Source organism: Rhinoderma darwinii, chromosome 5, assembly GCF_050947455.1.
Source record: "Rhinoderma darwinii isolate aRhiDar2 chromosome 5, aRhiDar2.hap1, whole genome shotgun sequence".
In the NCBI taxonomy this organism is placed as follows: domain Eukaryota; kingdom Metazoa; phylum Chordata; class Amphibia; order Anura; family Rhinodermatidae; genus Rhinoderma; species Rhinoderma darwinii.
In genome coordinates, this window is record NC_134691.1 from 75,885,324 (window position 1) to 75,905,582 (window position 20,259).

The following is a 20,259-nucleotide window of genomic DNA, read 5'->3' on the forward strand; positions in this document are numbered from 1 at the left end:
ATCCCTTGGTTGAACTCTATGGACGTGTGTTTTTTTTTTTTCTATGTAACATTAAGCCTCATCAAGAGGGAATGGAAAAATCCAGATAGAAAGATTTGTATTCTGAAGTTCCTTAAAAGGAAAAATATCCATTTGATGTCTGCAGGGATTGGGATAATTCCCCTAGACTTGACGCCTCAGTGGCAAAAATATCTAGGAAGAGTGCTCTTCCTTTTGAGGATCTATGTTCCTTATCCGATCCCATGGATCGGAAGGCAGATTACCTCAAAAAGGCCTGGGAAGCTTCAGCAGGGCCTTTTAAACCAGGCATTTCAGCCACTTGTGTAGCAAAGGTCCCTTTTAAAATATGGCTAGCACAATTATAGCTTCAAATTAGAGACAAAACTCCTAGGGATCAAATACTCTCCTCTCTCCCGGTATTGTCTAAGGCTTCATGCACACAGCTATTCCCGTAATCACAGTATGGGAGCACAGTCCGTAAAGAATGAAAAGTAGGACATGCTCTATAATTCCTGGCATGGTTCTATTGGCCACGGACACGTATCTGTAGCGATATGGAAAGGTGTCCGCGACCTATAGAACCGGGTGGGTCCGTAATTGCAGACCTGTTACGGTCCAATTACGGATATTTTTTTTTATGGTCGTGTGCATGGGGCCTGAGGCAGCAGATTTTGTGGCATACTCCTCGGTTGACTGTGTGCGCCTCAGCCCGATCAGCAGCCCCCTCAAACTCTACTAGAAGGGCTATCTGGCTAAAATGCTGGAAGGGGGGCAATGATTCCAAAGGGAAATTATGTGCAATTCCCTGCTAGAGATATTTTTTTTTATTTATTTGGGCCCCCTCCTAGATCTATTAGAGAAAGCATCTGATAGAAACAGTGGATTCCTTTCGTCCCAAAAGGTTTAATAAAAAACCTAACCCCAGGGGACAGGGATTCAGCATGTTGAAGTTCCCCAAGAAGCACAAGAACAGAGACCACCAACTGACGCCAGAAGATCCATGGCAGGGGGTCGTCTATCCCTATTTTACAAAAATTGGGAAAAAATCTTGGCAAACCAATGGATCCTAGACATTGTAAAAACGGTATGTTCCAGAGTTCAGATCACTTACTCCAGACAGATTATTTCCTACAAAACCCCCCAAAAATTTAGAAAAACAAAGAATTTCTGACTGTGGGGCTATCAATTATAAGAAAAAGGGTGTTGGTCCAAAGTACAGAAACAAGTAAAGGCTTTTATTCCCCTCTTCCTTGTGAAGAAACCAGAAAGGAAATACAGGATCATGAGACATTAAAAAAAACCTAAACTCTTATTTTGACCTACAAAACGTTTTGCATGGAGAGCATTTCCTCAACCATAAATCTCCTCTCCAAGGACTGTGTGATGGCATCACTAGATCTGGAGGATGCATATTATCATGTACCAATATGCAGCCCTCACCAAAAATACCTAAGAGTAGCAGTGACCCTCAACAGATCCCTGTTTCATTTCCAGTACAGAGTCCTCTCCTTTGACATTTCCCAAGCCCAAAAGGTTTTTACGCAATTAATAGTAGAAATGACATCTTATATCAGGACGAGAGACAGCCTCCTGATTCCATACCTAGACTTTCCTAATAGTGGCAAAAACAACTTAGACCCTGGTTTGGCAGATAGAGGTAATTAGTTCTATCCTGTTGAACCTGGGATGGAACATAAATCAAACTTGATCCACTCAAACAGATGTCTTTCTTGGAATTCTTCTAGACTCCTCCAGGCAGATGTCCTTCCTTCCAGAGGGGAAGATCAATCCCCTGATAGGAAGGGTCTCAGAGCTATATTTAAGCCAAACGACATCTTTCAGGAAAGGTGTCTGTTCTGGGCCTCATGACATCATGCATCCCAGCAGTATTGTGGGCTCATTTCAGGTCCAGGGCCCTACAATGGGACATTCTAGATCAGTGGGACTGGAGCAGTCTCTCCCTAGATCAAGCCCTCCACATTTCATCAGCAGCCAGGCTGTCTCTCCAATGGTGGTTGAACAGGGAGAACCTCAGGTGGGGCATTCCATGGGTAACACCTACTCAACATAACCACGGATGCAAGTCCCTAGGGTTGTTGAGCTCATTACGACTCCTTTTATTTATTTTTATTTTTTTCACGGTCCGTGGGGTAGTCAGACTGCACAAAGGCCTTCCAACTTCAAGGAGCTGGCAGTGGCTTTTCAAATTATGAAACCATACCAGCAATTTCAGGTCAGAATGTGACTATATATTCAGACAACACGACGACAGTGGCTTATATAAATCTGGGAGGGACAAGATCCTTCCCACTGATGGATTTATTTTCCCAAAAAAGGAAGGGACAACCAGGTGGCGGATTTCCTAAGCCGGAAGAGGTTACGCCAGTCGGAATGGAATGGAAAATTGTTTTCAAATGGTGGGGGGGGGGGGGTGGGGGGGTTCCCTCAATAGACCGGTTTGCGTCCAGAGAGAACAAAGGTGAAAAAGATTCTTCTCCCTGGATCCCACAGACTACCCAACAGCGATAGATGTGTTTTTCCAGTGTTGGCAGTCAGGAGAGGGGCTATGCCCCCCCCCCCATGTCTTCTCCCAAAGGTGATCCGAAAGATCAGGGAAGACAAGGCTTCCATGATATGAATAGCCCTCTTCTGGCCGAAGAGACCCTGGTTGAGGAGAATGTCTTCAGATCATCCTTGGATTCTCCTGGCCATACCAGATCTCCTATACCAGTGCCCAGTAATACATCCACAAATACAAAAATGTCATCTGACAGCCTGGAAGCTGAAAGCGTAATCCTTAGAAAGAGAGGGTTCTCAGTTTGTCATTTCCACTCTGCTAGCAAGCAGGAAACAGGTTATCTTGGGGATATATCTGAGAGCCTGAAGGCATTTATAAATTTTGTGGGAATAAACCTAGATCCCCTAGCCAAACACCTTAAGAGTTCAGATTTCTGCAATTAAGCTTTTTTTTTTTTCTTTATATTTCACATTGGCAGAACACCCCTGGGTCAGGAGATTTCTGACAGCATCTTCTAGGCTTAAACTCCAGATTAGGTCCTCGGTTCCTCCATGGAACTTAAATATTGTTCTCCAGGCTATGGCAAATTCACTGTTGGATCCTCTGGACTCCCTAACCCTAAAAATGCTGGCACTCAAAATGACATTTTTGTTAGCCATCATGTCCGCACATAGAGTAAGTGAGATACAGGCACGCCTTCTCTCCATATACCAGACTATTAGAAGATAGAGTCCTCTTGAAAACCTTACCAGGGTTTCTTCCTAAAGTAGTCTCCATTTCATTTGACTTGGGCTTCAAACGCTCCTAGAAAGTCACAAAGTGTGGGTCTTGTGTAGTTGACGTGTAGCCTGGTCTTACATTTTTTATTTTTTTCTTAAATATGTAATGTGAGGTCTTTGCCAACATGTTATCTGTATTTCGTGTTAGTCTGCAGAGATGTTAGGGCAACTGACTGCCTATTAGTTCTGTAACTCTGTCCCACTGTATGCGTTTACATTGAAAAATAATTTTAAGGGGTTTTCCAGCTGCTGACAACTTATGACCTATCCACCGGATAGGTCATCAGTACATGATCTGTGGGGGTCTGACATCCAGAACCCACACAGATCAGATGGTCTGGTGCCTCCGTGCACTGGATGTTCATTCCGGAAGCCGCTAGCTCCGGCCGCAGCGGCTTGTCTGGGTGTCTGACCCGCACCGATTACATACCGATGACCTATCTGCAGTGGCGGTCTATCATATGGGCGGTCCGGGCCCGAACCGCACATCATTTAAAACAAAAAAAAATGCTAGCGCTGCTAATGGGGAGGAGGGGTGGGCTAAGAGGGAATAGGGCAGTACCGTCCGTCCTGCTGCCTCGCCGAGGGGGTGGCGGCGCAACTGAAACCAGGCGCCGCCACCACCTCCTGTACTAATTGTACATGCGAGTATCTGCATAAGTGCTGAATGGCCAGGTACGTTCCGTGCCCGACCAGTCAGCGCCTTTAAAATTACGCTGATTGGCAGGGCAGAATGAGTTGTCCTGCCAATCAGCGCCTTTCAACTTGTTGAAAGGTGCTGATTGGCGGAGGAAGTCATTCTGCCCTGCCTATCGATGGTAGTGGAGAGATGACATCATCGCACCGCTTCCACTCTTTAAGGGCGCTGATTGACGAGGCATGTCATTCTGCCCTGCCAGTCAGCTCCTTTTCAATGGCGCTGCTGAGCCCCAGCAGACCTGCTCAGAAGAGAGCAGGCCTGCATTGACACAGGACTGCGCGGGAACGGGATCATGGAGAGTAAATTTTGTTTTCAACTAAATATAAAGTGTGGGCGGCATTATCTACAGGAGGGGGGCTGTATGTGGGGCACGATCTACAGGGTGATCTATGGGGGGCACTATCTACAAGGGGCACTGTGTGTGACGGTGTACGCTGCTATTATAATCACGGACACCCTGTATGGTGTTATTATAATTAGAGGTGCAGAGTATGGTACTATAATATATAGGGACGTATTGTGCGTCACCATGATAACTTTATCTTTGTTTATAGATGCAGTGTGAAATGTTAAATACTTTTGTGTCAAAAAAGACAAAAGTATAATAGGTATGATACCTTTATTGGCTAACCATAAAAGTTCTATATGCAAGCTTTCAGAGCACAGAGGCCCCTTCAGGCAGTTTACAAATGAATGACTTAGAAAAAAGCACAACATTTAGATGTTACACAAAGACAATTAGTACATGAGGTGATACATCATTAAGATAAGCCGGGGCAATAAAACTGAGGTTATAGGGATGATGACTTAGGAGTTAAGGCATCTGGAGTCAGTCTGATGGGGGACGTGACGTGTGTCCATGTAGTGGCTCATAAATCCTGGTGTTAGATTGAGGCCTTGTGTCAATGACTGGAATTTTATCATCTTGAATTCCCAAATTTTTCTTTCTCTGTTGTTTTTAAAATGACCCTTCAGAATGAGTACCTTTAAATCTGCCAAACTGTGGTCTGGTCCAGAGAAGTGTTTTCCCACGGGTGTATCCACCTCCTGTTTTATTGTATGTCTGTGAAGATTCATCCTGGTTTGTAGTTTTTGTATTGTTTCTCCAATGTAGATTCCTTTATTGATGCACCTTGTACACAGGATCATGTACACTACATTGGAGGATGTACAGGAGAACGTGCCAGTGATTTTATAGTCCTGCTGCGTGTTTGGTATCTGGATGGTGTTTGATGACCAGATGTTGGTACAGGTCTTGCATTTTCTACTGTTGCAAGGAAAAGTGCCAGTCTCTGATGGTGGTGAGAGGGCACTTCTGACCAGGAGATTCCTTAGGTTTGGTGGCTGTTTGTATGCAAGGAGTGGTAAATCTGGGAATATTTCCTTCAGTTTATTGTCTTTGTTAAATATAGGTTGGAGATCAGCAGCAATTTTCCTCAAGATGTTCATTTGGGGGTTGTATATGACCACTAGGGGAACCCTGCTGTTGTCTTCCTTCTTTTTGTACTCCAGAAGATTGCTCCTTGGAATTCTTGTTGCTCTGTAGATCTGATCATCTATAATCCTTGGATGGTATCCCTGTTGTAAGAATGTATTCCTCAGTGATAGCAGGTGTTGTTTTGTGTCTTCACAGTCTGAACAGATCCGTATGTATCGCAGAGCCTGGCTGTAGATGATGGATTTCTTTATGTGTCTCGGATGGAAGCTGTTCCATCTCAGATATGCTGGACGGCCTGTAGGTTTATGGTAGATTGTTGTTTGTATGGTATTGTCTCTCATGTATATGGTCATGTCCAGAAAATGTATTTGAGATGTAGAGTAGTTGAGAGTGAGTTTGATGGTAGGATGGAACTTGTTGAAGTTTTTATGGAAAGAAAGCAGTTCATGTTCAGAGCCTGTCCAGATTATCAGCAGGTCATCAATGTACCGGAAATATGCTAGAGGTTTAGTTACGCAGGTTGATAAAAACTCTTCCTCTAGTTTGGCCATGAACAGGTTAGCATATTGTGGTGACATTTTGCTACCCATAGCGCTTCCCATACATTGCAGATATATGTCTTTGTCAAATAAAAAATAATTGTGATGGAGTACGAACCTGAGGAGTTGTAGGGCTGGCTCTGTCGCTAGATTGTTCTTTTGAAGAAAGTGTTGGCATGCGGCTATGCCATCCTCATGGGGGATGTTAGAATATAAAGATTCCACATCCATAGTTGCCAATATTGTTCCCTCTGGTAGTGGACCTAGAGCTGAGAGTTTGCAGAGGACATCTGTGGTGTCCTGGACATAACTGGGTGTGCACCTCACCAAGGGCTTTAGAAGATTTTCCACCCAGCCAGAAATATTCTCAGTTAAAGTCCCAACACCTGAAATGATTGGTCTCCCTGGATTGCCTTCTTTATGTATTTTAGGTAACATGTAGAATGTTCCCATTCTGGGATTGTCCGGTATAAGGTCCATTAAACTGTCTGATACAGCGTTGAAATTATTGATGATACGGACAAGTTCTACTGTGTATTGTTTGGTGGGGTCTTCATTAAGCAGGGTGTAGTATTTTCTGTCTGAGAGTTGTCTGTGTGCCTCCTGGATATAATCGGATGTATTCAGAATCACTACAGCGCCTCCTTTATCAGCTGGTTTGATGATGATGTCTCTGTTGGATTTTAGTGATTTTGTTGCATTCCTTTCCTCCATGCTGAGATTGTGTGTTACTTTGTGTTGTTGGTCCAAGATCTCAGATTTAACTTTTTTTCTGAAGCAGTCTATGTAGTAATCCAGAGTTTGATTGTATCCAGGTTGTGGGGTCCAGTTCTGAGCGGAAAACAGAAATGGGTCGTTGCCAGGAGAAGTCAGAGGTCTGGACCGGATGGAGAAGAAAAGAGAAAAAGAACTAGAATCTGAAATGAAGTCACTGGTAAGTCACTTAATGTATTCTGCCTCTAATCAATACTGTAGTCACTGTATGATCTGCAGCAAGATGGGTGGTCTGAGATTTATTTATTTATTTTTGGGAAACTGCAGCTCCCAGCATATCCTTACAATTGTTCGGGCCATGCTGGGAGCTGTAGTTTTATCCATGCAAACCTATACAGCAGGGGTTGCACTAAATTGAGGTGTGTGTACTGCCATTCACTACTATGAGTTACGGGAAGTCCATGGTCCAGAAGTGGCCAAGAGGCAGAACAGGTTTTAGGGGGCCCGGTTCTAGAGATAGATGCGAGCCCCACCTCTGGGAAATTCACCTATCTGACAGGATCCACAGGATATGTCATAAATTTCCCCCAAGGGAAAACCCCTCTAAAGGGAATGTGTCGCTAGAAAATTTTTTTTTTTTGTTTAAACAGTTAGTGTATAAATGATTAAACATTGTTTTCATTTTTTCACAAGTCAGGAAATATTATAAATTAGATTCTAATTTATAACATTTCCCTGTGCTGGTCACTAGAGGGAGCAATTTCCAAAATTGCAGCATTGGCATGTGGTAAAGCAACCACATTGCTTTATTCTGCAAAATTTGAGAAGACACACTCGCTCTAGCGTCCTCAAACAATCCCCCCTCCTTTATCCTGGCTAGTGCCAGGAGAAAGGAGGGGATTGCATGTTCAACCCTCCTACACTGTCGCCATTTTTTGGGCGAATACACAGTGTAGTAGGCTTACATACAGTGGTAATCACACAGTAAAACACAGACATAACTTACCTGCTCCTGCTGCCGCAGCTCCCTTCGGTACGTCTGCTCCCTCCGCTCCTAGTGCTTGCTTCAGAACTTATGTCCGGAAGCCGCGACCGGAAGTAGTAATCTTACAGTCCGGCCGCGACTTCCGGTCCACAAGAAAATGGCGCCGGATGTCGCTCGGCCGAAGACCTTCCATTTGGACTGCATGCGCCGTTCCCACACAGACGGCGAACACCATAGTGAGTGGAACGGCTCCCGTTCGCATTCTCTATGGGGATGTATGTGCCGTATTCCATGTCTGTATGTGTCAATCGACACATACAGAAATTTTAGAAAAATATGGCAGCCCCCGTAGAGAAGAAAAAGTTAGAAAATAAAAAAAAAAAGTAAAACACAAATACATTTTTTTTTAAATAAAACACTAAAAGCAAATTGATCGAAACTTATTTTTTTTTTTTTTCGCGACACCCTTCTAAACTTCTAAAAAAAACTTCTGACCGGTCATAGTGAAATGTCAGGAGTTTTGATCGGTGGGGGTCCGAGCAGAGACCCCCATGGATCCCTAAAACAAAGTGTTAGAAGCACTCAGGTGACCGCTGTGCCGCTTCGATTCTGATCTGCTTTTCTCGGAAAGCCGAGAAAGTGGTGTATGGACGTACATTCAGAAGCGAAGTGGCGCATTCAATCGTTCGCTCTAGCGATTGGTGGGGGTCTCCGTGCTCTAACATCCCCCCCCCCCACCGATTTTAAAAGTTCTAACATATCGCTCACATGTTAAGTTTAGTTACACTTTAAAGAGGTGTTATAATTTATTTATTTTAGATTTTTTTTTTCTTTAATAAAACTGGTGCAACTTTCTAAATACTTTTTTATTAAAAATTATTTTTACTTTTTGAGATACAGCTGCGTTATATCCTGAATACAGAGCAGCTGTATCTAGTGCTAAAACCTGTATGCGTCAGGTCAGTGGTACTGACGGGTACAGAATCAGCCAGTTTGGGGGGGTTGAATTGCGTGTGAGGGGGGGGGGGGCCCAAGTTGTTTCAACAGCCCAGGGCCCATGATACTTAATCCGCCACTGCCCATCAGTTGTCTGGTTTGTAGACAACCCCTCTAATAAATTAGATAACTTTTTATTTTTTTTATTAACCCCCTCAGTGACAAACCCATTTTAGGCCTTGCTGACCAAGCAATTTATTTTTTTTCAATCGTTTCTTTTAAAGAGCTGTAAATTTTTTTTTTTTTACATCAACACAGCTGTATGACTTTTGTGCGGGATTACTTGTATTTTTTTAATGGCACCATTTTGGGTCACATATAATTTTTTGATTAACTTTATTAAAAGTATGGAGTTTTTTTTTTTTTTGTTTTTTTTTACTACTTTTGCTCAATAAAAACACTTGAACTAAATTTGTTTTTGCATTTTTATTTTTTCCCCGGTGGCAGTGATATGTGGGCTTGTTTTTTACGGGAGGAGACTTAGTTTTCATTGGTACTTTTTCAGGGGTTCATGGTCTCATCGCTCTGGGACCAGAACTGATTCCCGGTCCCAGCCTCACCGGAGCTCGCTTAGCAATGCTGTTTCTGTAGTTCCCATTCACTTGTCTAGGAGTTATGGAAACTGCGTAGCTCAGCGAGCGCTGCTGTTTTTGTAATTCTGGGCACCTTGCTTCTCTTTCCCCACCTGGATACAGCAGCGGTCACTAGGTATGGTCAAATCTTAAAATGTTAAATACATTTTTTCAGTCCCACTAGGGGACTTCACTTTGCGAGCTTTTGATCGCAGATATAATTCTTTGGTATACTTACTATACCAAAGCATTACTGCCTGTCAGTGTAAAACTGACAGGCAATCTATTAGGCTGTGACTCTGGTATGGCCTAAAAGGCATATAGCCAGGGCGGGCTTGGGGGGGCTTTTGTTAGGCCCCCGCCTACCATGACACCCCTTTGGAGGCCCGCAATTGCATTTGCGGGCCGCTGATGGGTGAGACGAAGCTCCCTCCCTCTAAACAAATTAAATGCCACGGTCGCTATTGACCGCAGCATCTAACGGGTTAAACGGCTAACATCGAAGTAAGCTTCGATCGCTGCCGTTAGAGCAGGAGCTCGGCTGTCATCAGACAGCTGAGCAACCGCTCCAGCCTGCATGGGACACCCATGAAAAGGCGGCAGCCTAGCTTAAGGCCCGTTAATGAACGCCGTGGAAAGGCATACTGGTATTCACCATACAATGTGACAAGTATAGAATAACAGAGGCTCTCTAATACCTATTTTTATGGTCCTTTTTTAACCAGGATGAATTTGGTGTCCTCTACTCGCTATAGACTCTCGTGACCGTTCATCTGTTTTACAGTCAGATTTCTTAATGTAACCTTCTTAAATCCATATTTCCTGCATGAAAATCACAATATTCTGGATGTCTTCATAAATCACTTTTGACGCTTGGAGTCTGTGGGATGATAAATTGGTTATCTTAAAGGTCAAGTGGTCAGATATTATTCTTTATTCTGTAGGTGACTCTGACCTATGTTTAACTGAAGTCTGTGAATGTGTGAAGTAGAGCAAAGATGTCCCTAGAGATGGTCACTTTAGTGTGTGTGATGACCTTTAATCAATATCAAGCTTCCCAACCCTGTAACCCCATGCCAGGTCACTTTGTAACCTTAGTCAATTTATCATAGTTGACTTTTTGTCAATAGCACTATACAGGTGTACTAAGTATGGATAGTTGTATTCAATAGATCATTATATTCCTGCCTTAAGCTGATAATGGAATATGGTTTTACAATATGATTATTTTTATATTGTGAATATTTTGCTATGAAGTTATAATAAAGTTTAGTGATTTAATGTCTGCCACCAACGATAGCAGAAGTTATTCATCTGTTGACCATATGGTCTTTAAATTCAATCTAATAAAAGCTAGAGGTCCACTTGAAGTGTGACACAATTATTGGCAACCTTGGTTTTTGTTAATGAGCTTATGACCTCGTTGCACTTGGATGCCTCATGTCAAGCAGTGGAAATCTGACCCATTTTACAGCTAAATTTAAATAAGTGGACTTTTACTCGTAGTGGAAACTCTAGGGATTTACCATGTGAGTTTTGCGCATTGAAAATCCACAGCTGAATACAGTACCGGCCATGTGATAGAGATTTTAACTAAACGGTGCACATTTTTATATTGGCAGCATGTTGATTTCTGTAGCCAAACGAACAGCTTTTTTGCAGATTTTCCCAATTATATGGGGAATAAATAATCCACAATCTAATCCTAGTGTTGCAGATCCACAGGAAAGTCTTCAGGTGTGGATAATCGTACAAAAAAACAAATTGTACTCATCAATCCCATGAAGCTCCTGTGGCTATGCTTGCCTAGTCACCCGCCGGTCTCTGTATACCGGCCTCCCGGGATGACGTGTTGACTCGTGACCACTGCAGCCAGTCACAGGCTGCAGTGGTCAGATTTTGTTACAAGTACTCGCTGGAGGCCACTGTATGAATACTGGCTGGGGACTAGGAAGGAATTGCCACCAGAGTGTACCAGATTGGCAAGGTGTGTACTTTCTGCAGCAAAACCATTACGTGTGAACTTAATGTTCAGTTTTAGACTTGTTCCAAAAGACCGTGTAGTATTACCAACATCGGTAGTCCAATATACGTATTTTGTAGTACTTGAAGTTAACCTGTATCTACCATACGCAAGTGAGTGTAATACAGAATACTTATATTAGGCTGTGTTCACATCAGCGTTGGTTTTCCGGTCATGGATTCCGTTGCAGCTTTTTGTCAGAGGAACCCATGAAGGAAAAGCCAAACTGAAACTAAAGCTCCGTTTAATATTGAAATCAATGGTAATGCAATGCTTCCATTGCAAATAGTTTTGTGTTTGTTTCTGTTTGTTTTTTTTTGTTTTCGTTTTTTGCAGAAACTATAGCTTAGTCGACTACGCCATTTCAGCAAAAAAAAACAAACAATCTAAAACCTTATGGAACGGAAACAAACCAACCATTTGCAACAGAAGCATTACCATTGAAATCCATGGTAATGCAAATGGACTATTTAGTTTACGTTCAAGAGTTCCTCTGACAAGGGTCGAACGGAAAAGCAACGTTGATGTGAACAGGCTCTTAGGCTGAGGTTGGTGACAGTCACTTATTCGATTCTTCTGGAAATCATGGACACTATCGGCACATACCAGTGGTTTGTGTCTTTTGATTAGGACCACATGGTAGCACAGTTACTCCTGTACTCCGTAATCCCCCTGAAGTTCCCCCACATCAGTTTTTTTGTAGTATACCAACTTTTAAAATGCTCCTCCATCCCATGCTGTTTCAGCAGTGTTATCCAAGCTGTAACAATCTGTTGTCAATTTACAAATCCCTGCGTGTGGAAATGTGTTCAAGGGATTCTCCAAGGTTAGTAAACATGACTGATTTCTAGGGCTGGGCAATTATGACCAAAGTCAAAATCGCAATTAGTTGAACATGTAACCTCGATTACGATTATTTAAGCCTCACCCCTTTTTTCATGCTATGCCATTGAATTAATATTGATCCCTTGAGCCTGCTGTGTACTATTATATAATATACTCCCTGAGTCTTCTGTATACAGAAGGTTTAGAGCCAGGTCTTATCTGTGCTGATTTTCGTTAGTTTTTCCATTTATTGCCTAGCCCTACTGCTTACTTACGAAAACCATGGCACACCTATCCATGGGTTGTGTGGTATTTCAGCTCTACTCCATTAAAGTAAATGGGGCTGAGCTGCAATATCACGCAAAATGTTTTCAGGTGTGGCGCTGTTTTAGTAAGATAATGGCCATGTTTTGCTAATCCTGGGAAAACTCCTTTAAATTAAATATATCTGAAGCCAAATGCATAATACAGGATGAAGTAAACTGCTTTTTGCAGTGTAAGTGAAAAAAGTTATTTCTTTAATATAAATTTTATTGCACAATTTTTTTTAATTTTTTTATTTTTAAAGGGAACTGGTCGCCAGCATCTCACCTATTGAACTTTACTTATCCCTCACTAGCCGCTGCTATAAGAAGTTCATTGCCGTTATCCCCTCTCCTATATTCCTCCGACTGTAAACGGTCTGCAAACCTTTTGCGTCTTTTATCATAATAATCTGGTGTCCCTTTGTGCACACACCAGAAGAGAACATCAATGCACAAGTGCAGGATTTTGTGTGCTGGGGGAAGGCGAGGAGCTGTCGATCAAAAATAATGAGGCGGGGTAAACTCAAAGACATTTGGAAAGATGATTTGACTCTTTTATGCTCATTAGCATGCGGTATGGGAACAGTAAAAACTGAATTCTAAAGCTGCAGAGCCGACTAAGAAGACAATTCTAGGTTAGAGCCTGTTCACATCACCGTTCATTTCCGTTCCGTCAGAGGTTTCTGTCGGGTGAACCCCGCAACAGAAAGTGAAAGTACAGCTTCCGTTTCAGTCACCATTGATCTCAATAGTGACGGAAACATCGCTACTGGTTTCCGTTCGTCACAATTCCGTCAAGTTTCCGGTTTTCCGATGCAATCAATAGCGCAGTCGACTCCGCTATTCTGTCGGAAAAACGGAAACCTGCCAGAATGGGGACTAACGGAAAGCATTAGCGATGTTTCCATCACCATTGAGATCAATGGTGACAGAAACGGAAGCTGTACTTTCACTTTCCATTTCGGGCTTCAACCGACGGAAACCTCCGCCGGAACAGGCCCTAAGCATGTCTGCTGTATGTCAATAGCGACTGGGGCATCTAAGCAGTTAGAAACAAGAGCAGTCCCATCTGATGTTCGTTTGGCCCCCTGCGACGCAATTGTCTGGTGCTGATGGTTGTCATGGCACTAATGAAGGCCCCCCCCCAGGTCTGCCATCTTTGCGCTCCTATTAAAGGGGCTTTCCCACCACTAAAAATTGATAGCATATTCTCCACGTGTGAAGCACCAAAAATGCCTGTGGTCTTGTTTTTGAGTGATGCTAAGAAATGGCACAGATCAGGGGGGGGGGGGGGGGGTTGATGACCCCCACCCACTGCAGAGAGTCCAGAGTAGTTATACGTCTTTAGCAGAAGACGCGGCTCTTCCCTCTGTCAAACAGTCTTCACAGGGAGCAAAAGCTGAAGATTTTCTTCCAATTGAATAGCTGACGTTCTGCTGCTGCCAGACATGCCATTATTCTGCTGTTTACAACCGCTCTAAGTTTGTGCCTTTTTAATCAGTGGTATATTCTTCATATCTGTTAAGCAACTTTTGCTGGCAATGATGATTCAGTATTGCCGTTTACCCATCAGATGGTTTGTGGTGACTCTTTCTAAACTGATGCCAGCAGGTTTCTGTAGAAATGTTATGCAGATAAGCACTTATAGAATAGTCAATGGCTGTGTTTTAAAGGGAGTTGTCCGAGATACCATCAGATTTTCAAAAACCCCTTTAATTCATGTAATTTATAATTGGAAAATGTAAGTATATTACAATTGTATTTACAAAGTGGCCCCGTTTCCAGATCCTGCCGTGGGGAACTTGATGGGTGACGTCACTCTCTGCTCTGTCTACTTTGTTGATCTTGAATTTTTTTTTCCTGGTATACGACACGTCACTTGTGACGTGGTGTATATCGGCTTGTTCTGTTGTAATGCACATGCGCAGCCCCTGCTGTTTCGAACAGCCGTGACAGCGCATGTGCGTTACGGCTGTGAAGCAGAACAAGCCGATATACACCATGTGACAAGTGACATGTCGTATACCCGGCAAAGAATTCAAGATCAACAAAGCGGCAGAGCCAGTGCAGAGTGACGTCACCAGTCAAGTTCTCCACGGCAGGATCTGGAAACGGGGCCACTTTGGAAAATAAGTATATTACAAATGTATTTACATTTATAAATTACATGCATTAAAGGGGTTTTTGAAAATATGATGGTATCTTGGACAACCCCTTTTAAGTTGCTTGGTTTGTATTACTGCAGATTTTTGTGCAATAGACAGAATTGTTTTTGGTATATATTTGCTTTATTGCCTTAAAGCTCTGACAGTATTGCTCTGCCTATTCTCTTACTGCTAAAAAAATAATTTTTAATTGTCATTTGCATATTTTCCAGCTGACTACTGGGGACAGATGCGATTAGGCTAACAGGTAAGCTAATACTTTTGTGTGACTATTTTCCTGACAAGGTGGCACAACTGTTATGCCATACTGACTTTCATTCTGGAGCAGGTTTTCAGTAAGCTTATCTTTTTAGCTTACCTACACACAGGAATTGTTGCAAAATTTGTGCGTGGCTTTCACCTTTTTTTTTTTTTTTTTTTTAAGCATTTAAAATTCACAGAACAGCCGTAACAGTGAGCTTTCTGCCAATTTTAAAAATCCACCGCATGCTCTGATTTCTGTACAGAAAATGTATCCACATGCTGCAAAACGTTTTGATTTAAATCTCAGCCACATGGCTAGTACTATAATCCACTGAGATTTATTTTTGTGCACACATCCGTGCAAAAAAATCCACAGCCTTTCCGTCTTATGTGCAGGGTGCCCATGGGTACGTCCTCGTATAATAGAGATCTGTTGCAGGTATATATAATATACTGCAATACACTAGGGATGCACGATGCATTAAAACTTCGATACCGTTTCATGTATTTCGATACTAGGCTTTGCGGCCGCACAGCTTTGTATTGTAACATATGAATGTGTGATCCAGCCATTGCCCCGCTGCTGAGTCCTGACGACAAGTGCGCGCTGTCGGGATAATGCGATGCGGCCAGCGCTGCATTAATGAGCGGCGGCACTGAAAACAGAACATGGCGGGCGCACTACAAAACACCCCCATGTTCTGTCTTTAGTGCAGCGCCAGCCGCATCACCTAATGCTGACCGCGTGCGCAATTAATGTCAGGAGAGGGGCAATGACTGTAGTACACAGCCGCAGCCCTGCTCTATAATGGCGGAGATCCGAGAAACCATCTCCGCCGTTATTCCCCTGAATGCTGTGATCAAAGCTGACTGCAGCATTTAGGGGAAAATGAGAAGGGGGGGGGATGCACTTTGGATCGCATCACAGGAATCCCTGTGACGCGATTCAGAGACATATCATATATGGGCAGACAGCCCAGGGTCCATTGAAGGACCCCAGGGATGTCTTACCTCACCATATTTCCTGTTCGGGCATACTATGTCCTAACAACTGCCTGTGTACTATCCGTACACAGGCTAATGTACTGGCATATATCTATATGCCAGTACATTAAAGTTTAAAAATAAACACAAAGTAATGTAAAATAAAAAAATACATGCACACCTCTTTTACAATAAACATTAAAACAAGTCTCAATACATAAAATATACACCTATTCGGTATTGGCGTGGCCGTAATAACCTGCACAACAATTATTCTTTTTTTTGCATAATTTATGATGTATATGCTGTAATAAAATAAACTGCTTTCTTTCACTTGTGAGGCACGAGGTGTAATGAATTTAACCTCCATGTGCCTCGGGGGTTAATTACTATTAATCTATCATGTACCTTACACATTAACCCATTATGACTGAGAAACATGATGGGGTTAATTACTATTAATGTAAGGCACATTCAAAATTCATCAGGCCTCACGTCAGAAAATTGAAACATTTTTTTTATTTTTATTCCTGTTGGCAAAGTATCGTTTTGGTATCTCAATCGCAATACTACACAAAGTATCGGTATGAAAGTCCAAATTCTGGTATCGTGACATCCCTACAATACACAAGTATTACAGTAAATTGTGCAATCGATCCAACAATCAGTAGTTCAAGTCCCCTAGAGGGACCCTCCCCTTTTCCCATTTTTCCTAAAAGTAATGTAAACATTAAGCCTAATTGGTATCTCCACTGTAATTGTTTGGACTTTTACAGATGCTAACGCCGTAAAAAAACGATTACAATTTCACTTGTTTGGTCACTTTCATTACTTTGCGGTTTTTTTGTGGGAGACTGTCTTATGTACCCCAAAATGATACCAATAAACTGTAGCTCACCATGCAAAAGAAAAAGCCCTCATGCCACTCAATCGACAGAAAAACCGAGTTATGGCTCTCAGAATATTTCAACACTTTTTTTTTTTGTACAAATTATTTATTTCTTTATAAATATAGTAAAACATACAAGTATTTGGTATTGCCATTTTGACCCGTAGAATAAAGTAAATGTGTGTTTAACGCACGTAAACCCTGTAGAAACGTGCGCCCCCCCCCCCCCCCCAAAAACAAAAAAAATGGTGGAAAGTTTTTTGTGTTTTATTCCCACATAATTTCTGGTTTCCCAGTACGATATATGGTTAAGTGAAAAACTACTTTGCTTCTAAAGAAAAAAAGCCTGCCTATGGCTATATCCAGAAAGAGAAAATAAGTTATGGTGTTTGGAAGGTGGGGAGGCAAATGAGAAACTCAAAAAAATGGCTGCAGAGGGAAGGGGTTAAATTAGGACATTTTTGCTGTGGTCACACAAAGCTTACATGTGCTAAAGTTGTCACAGTAACAGACTGCTTGTTATACACGGTTTTAGTACCTCATTCTAACATGGATGGCAAAATAAAGCAAATAGTTTTTTTTGTTTTTTTTTCCTCACAGAAGCTGTACCTTGTGGAAATCAATAGTTTGCACAATTTTGCCTTACTAAGGGACTGTTCACATCTGCATTTTGGTATTCCGTTCTGCTCAGTCAGAGAAGCAGAACAAGGAAATACCAGAAGGAACAGTTTGATTGCACAACTAATACTGCCGATGGAAGACATTGACTTCAATGGGTTCCGTCGGCTTTCCGTCAGGGTGTCTGATTTTACCACAAACAAGTGCTCGATTCCCCCACTGATACAAACTTCTGACATGTCACTATAACATGGCAGAAGTTTTCTGAAAGTTTAGCTGCCCTTTGATACATCCTACAATTTTAGAATAAAATTGAGAACCATGCTGCAAGAAGTGGATTAAGAATTCCTAAGGGGCTGTTCACATCTGCATTGGAGGCTCTGTTAGGGGTATCTGTCACAGCTGCTCTGCGACGGGATGTGAACAGCCCCTTGTAGAGAACTATGCTGTAAGAAATGCAGACTAATTGATTGCACTTTAAGGATTCCTATTTTATTCTAAAATTATAGAATGTAACTAAACTTTCAGAAGACTTGACATGTTAGGCTACGTTCACACTGAGTTTTTTTACGCAGAAACCGCGCCGCAAAACGTGCCAAAAAACATCCGAAATTGGCTCCCATTGATTTCAATGGGAGGTGGAGGCGTTTTTTTCCCGCGAGCGGAAAATCCGGCTCGCGGGAAAAGGGACATGCCCTATCTTCGGGCTTTTACGCCTCTGACCTGAATGGGAGGCAGAGAAAGCGCATTTTGCGGCGTTTTATGCCTGCGGCGCTCAATGGCCGCAGGCGAAAATCTGCGTGCTTGCAAAGGAAAATCCTGATTTTTCCTCCTGCAAAAATCTGTGTGGTGTCAACCCAGCCTTATAGTGACACGTTAGGAGTGGGGGTCCGAGCATGGAGAACCCCACCAATCGCTTAAACGAAGTGTGAGCAGCACTTGCTTGAGCGCTGAGCCACTTAGTTTCTGACCTGCTTTTCTCAGAAAGCCGAGTAGTTGGTGTTATGGGCTCAGACTTTCTATTGAGCCTGTACACTTCTGCTTCGTTTTAGCGATCAGTGTGGGTCTTGGTGCTCGGAACCCCACTGAGCAAAACTTCTGATGTCTGTCAAATTTGATTTAAAGGGTAACTAAACTTTTCAGAAAACTTCTTCTCAAAGGGGAGAAAAACCTCCTTTGGCTCAGGAATAGAGGATATACGTAAGCCCAGCCTTAGATGCATACTGTACAAACGCAACTAATGACAAACTTGTGCACTATATTCACCAAACTTGTGCACTATATTCACCAAACTTGTGCACTATATTCACCAAACTTGTGCACTATATTCACCAAACTTGTGCACTATATTCACCAAACTTGTGCACTATATTCACCAATATATTCACCGGCATCCAAACCCTGACAAAAATAAGCTGCATGGAGACGTCTGGCATCAAAGTTGATGCATCAGATGCTAAACTTTATAAGAAAGCAATGTATCCATTCACTGAAAGGCCCCATGCACACTAACGTGCTTTTGCGACTGCAATTCCCCCGAAAATCCACAGGAGAATTGCGGCCCCAGTCATTCCTATGGGCCCATGCACACGTCCGTGGTTTTCACGGTCCGTGCATGGCCCAGGAGCCCGGACCGCAGAAAGAACGGACATGTCTTATTACAACTGTGGTCCAGGCTCATAGGAAATGTGCGCGGCCCGCGATTTGCGGGTGTCGCTCCCCGGCCGTCTTGAAAATCACGGCCTTGCACATGGCTAGGGTCGTGTGCATGAGGCCTAAATATGCGAAGGGTGCCTAACCATAATGCAATGGTTTGAAATCTAATTATATATATATATATATATATATAATTATTTTCTATATTTTGTGTAGTAAATAGACCCCCAGAGTGACTAGTCCTTTGTCTATTATGGTCTCTGGTTTATTTTAATCTGTAAAGGATTACCAACCATTTTCGTGATGCATAATGTGAGTTCATTGTAAGTGATGCTTGTGTGAAGCATTGACTTTATATAGAACCTGCTCACTCAATGATGATTCATCTTTGCCGTTTACCCATCTGATGGCTAAATGCTGAGGCTTTAAATATCTGAAGAGTGAGCACTTGCTCAAACTATAATTAATCTTGTATTCGATTTTATTTTTGCGCATTAACGTTTCTTCAATGTCCTTTTTTTTTTCTCCTGCTCTTCCTTCCCCCTTCCTACTTAGGCACCGACTGCGGTAGGAAAAGAGTAAGAAAACTGAACAGAAATAAAGACTTCATTTTGCTGAGTGTCACTAGGTGTTTGGAGAAAATGTTTAGAAGCTCATTGTAACTGAATTTGGTAAAGACTTCTCATGAAATAAAACAGATTTTTATGAAATGTTCTCTATTTCATGTAATCCTTATTAAGAACCACAGTACAAAGCAGAAGTCCTGTAATAGGCAGTGATGACGTAGATTAAAATTTTGTCTTTCGCAAAAGCAGGGAAAGCTAGAAGAAACTTCATGTTGTGAGTCACAGATAAAAGGACAAATTGGGTTCTGTGTTCTAGTCGGAAGCCATAAGGAATAAACTACCGTACGTTGAATAAATTTACGTTTATATGAAGCATTGTAAGATGCAATCTGACCTTTTTTCGTTTTCTGTAAAACATACACAGTAAATAACAACGCATCGGGTACACTGAAATGCATAAACATAAGAAATCGTGAAACCTGGCTAGAGATGGGTAAATCTGGTGTAACAGAAGCAAAAAATTAAAGATGCTTGGTACATTCAATGATCCTATTTTAAGGCATTGGTTGGCAAACTTCTTCAACCAGGAAGACGCACAAGACAATTACTTCATAGCTACAGGACTTAGATGAAAAGGGCTAGCAGTACATATGCATTGCATGCTCCATTTAACATTTTTATTGCAACCGTGCCTCTGCTTGGACTGTAACAGAGGTTACTTGACCCCCCCCCCCCCCCCCCCCC

At 42.3% G+C, this 20,259-nt stretch overlaps 1 long non-coding RNA gene across 3 annotated transcripts in view; it reads left to right on the plus strand.

The window, feature by feature from the left end:
• The window catches only part of LOC142651445 (uncharacterized), a 50,014-nt gene extending 30,355 nt beyond the window's left edge, over nt 1-19,659 (plus strand). For all 3 annotated transcript variants that reach the window (XR_012847625.1, XR_012847626.1, XR_012847627.1), the window contains 3 exons: nt 6,790-6,908; nt 14,772-14,806; nt 19,505-19,659. This is a non-coding gene — a long non-coding RNA (uncharacterized LOC142651445). The remainder of the gene's footprint in view (nt 1-6,789; nt 6,909-14,771; nt 14,807-19,504) is intronic.
• The last annotated feature ends 600 nt before the right edge of the window (nt 19,660-20,259 follow it).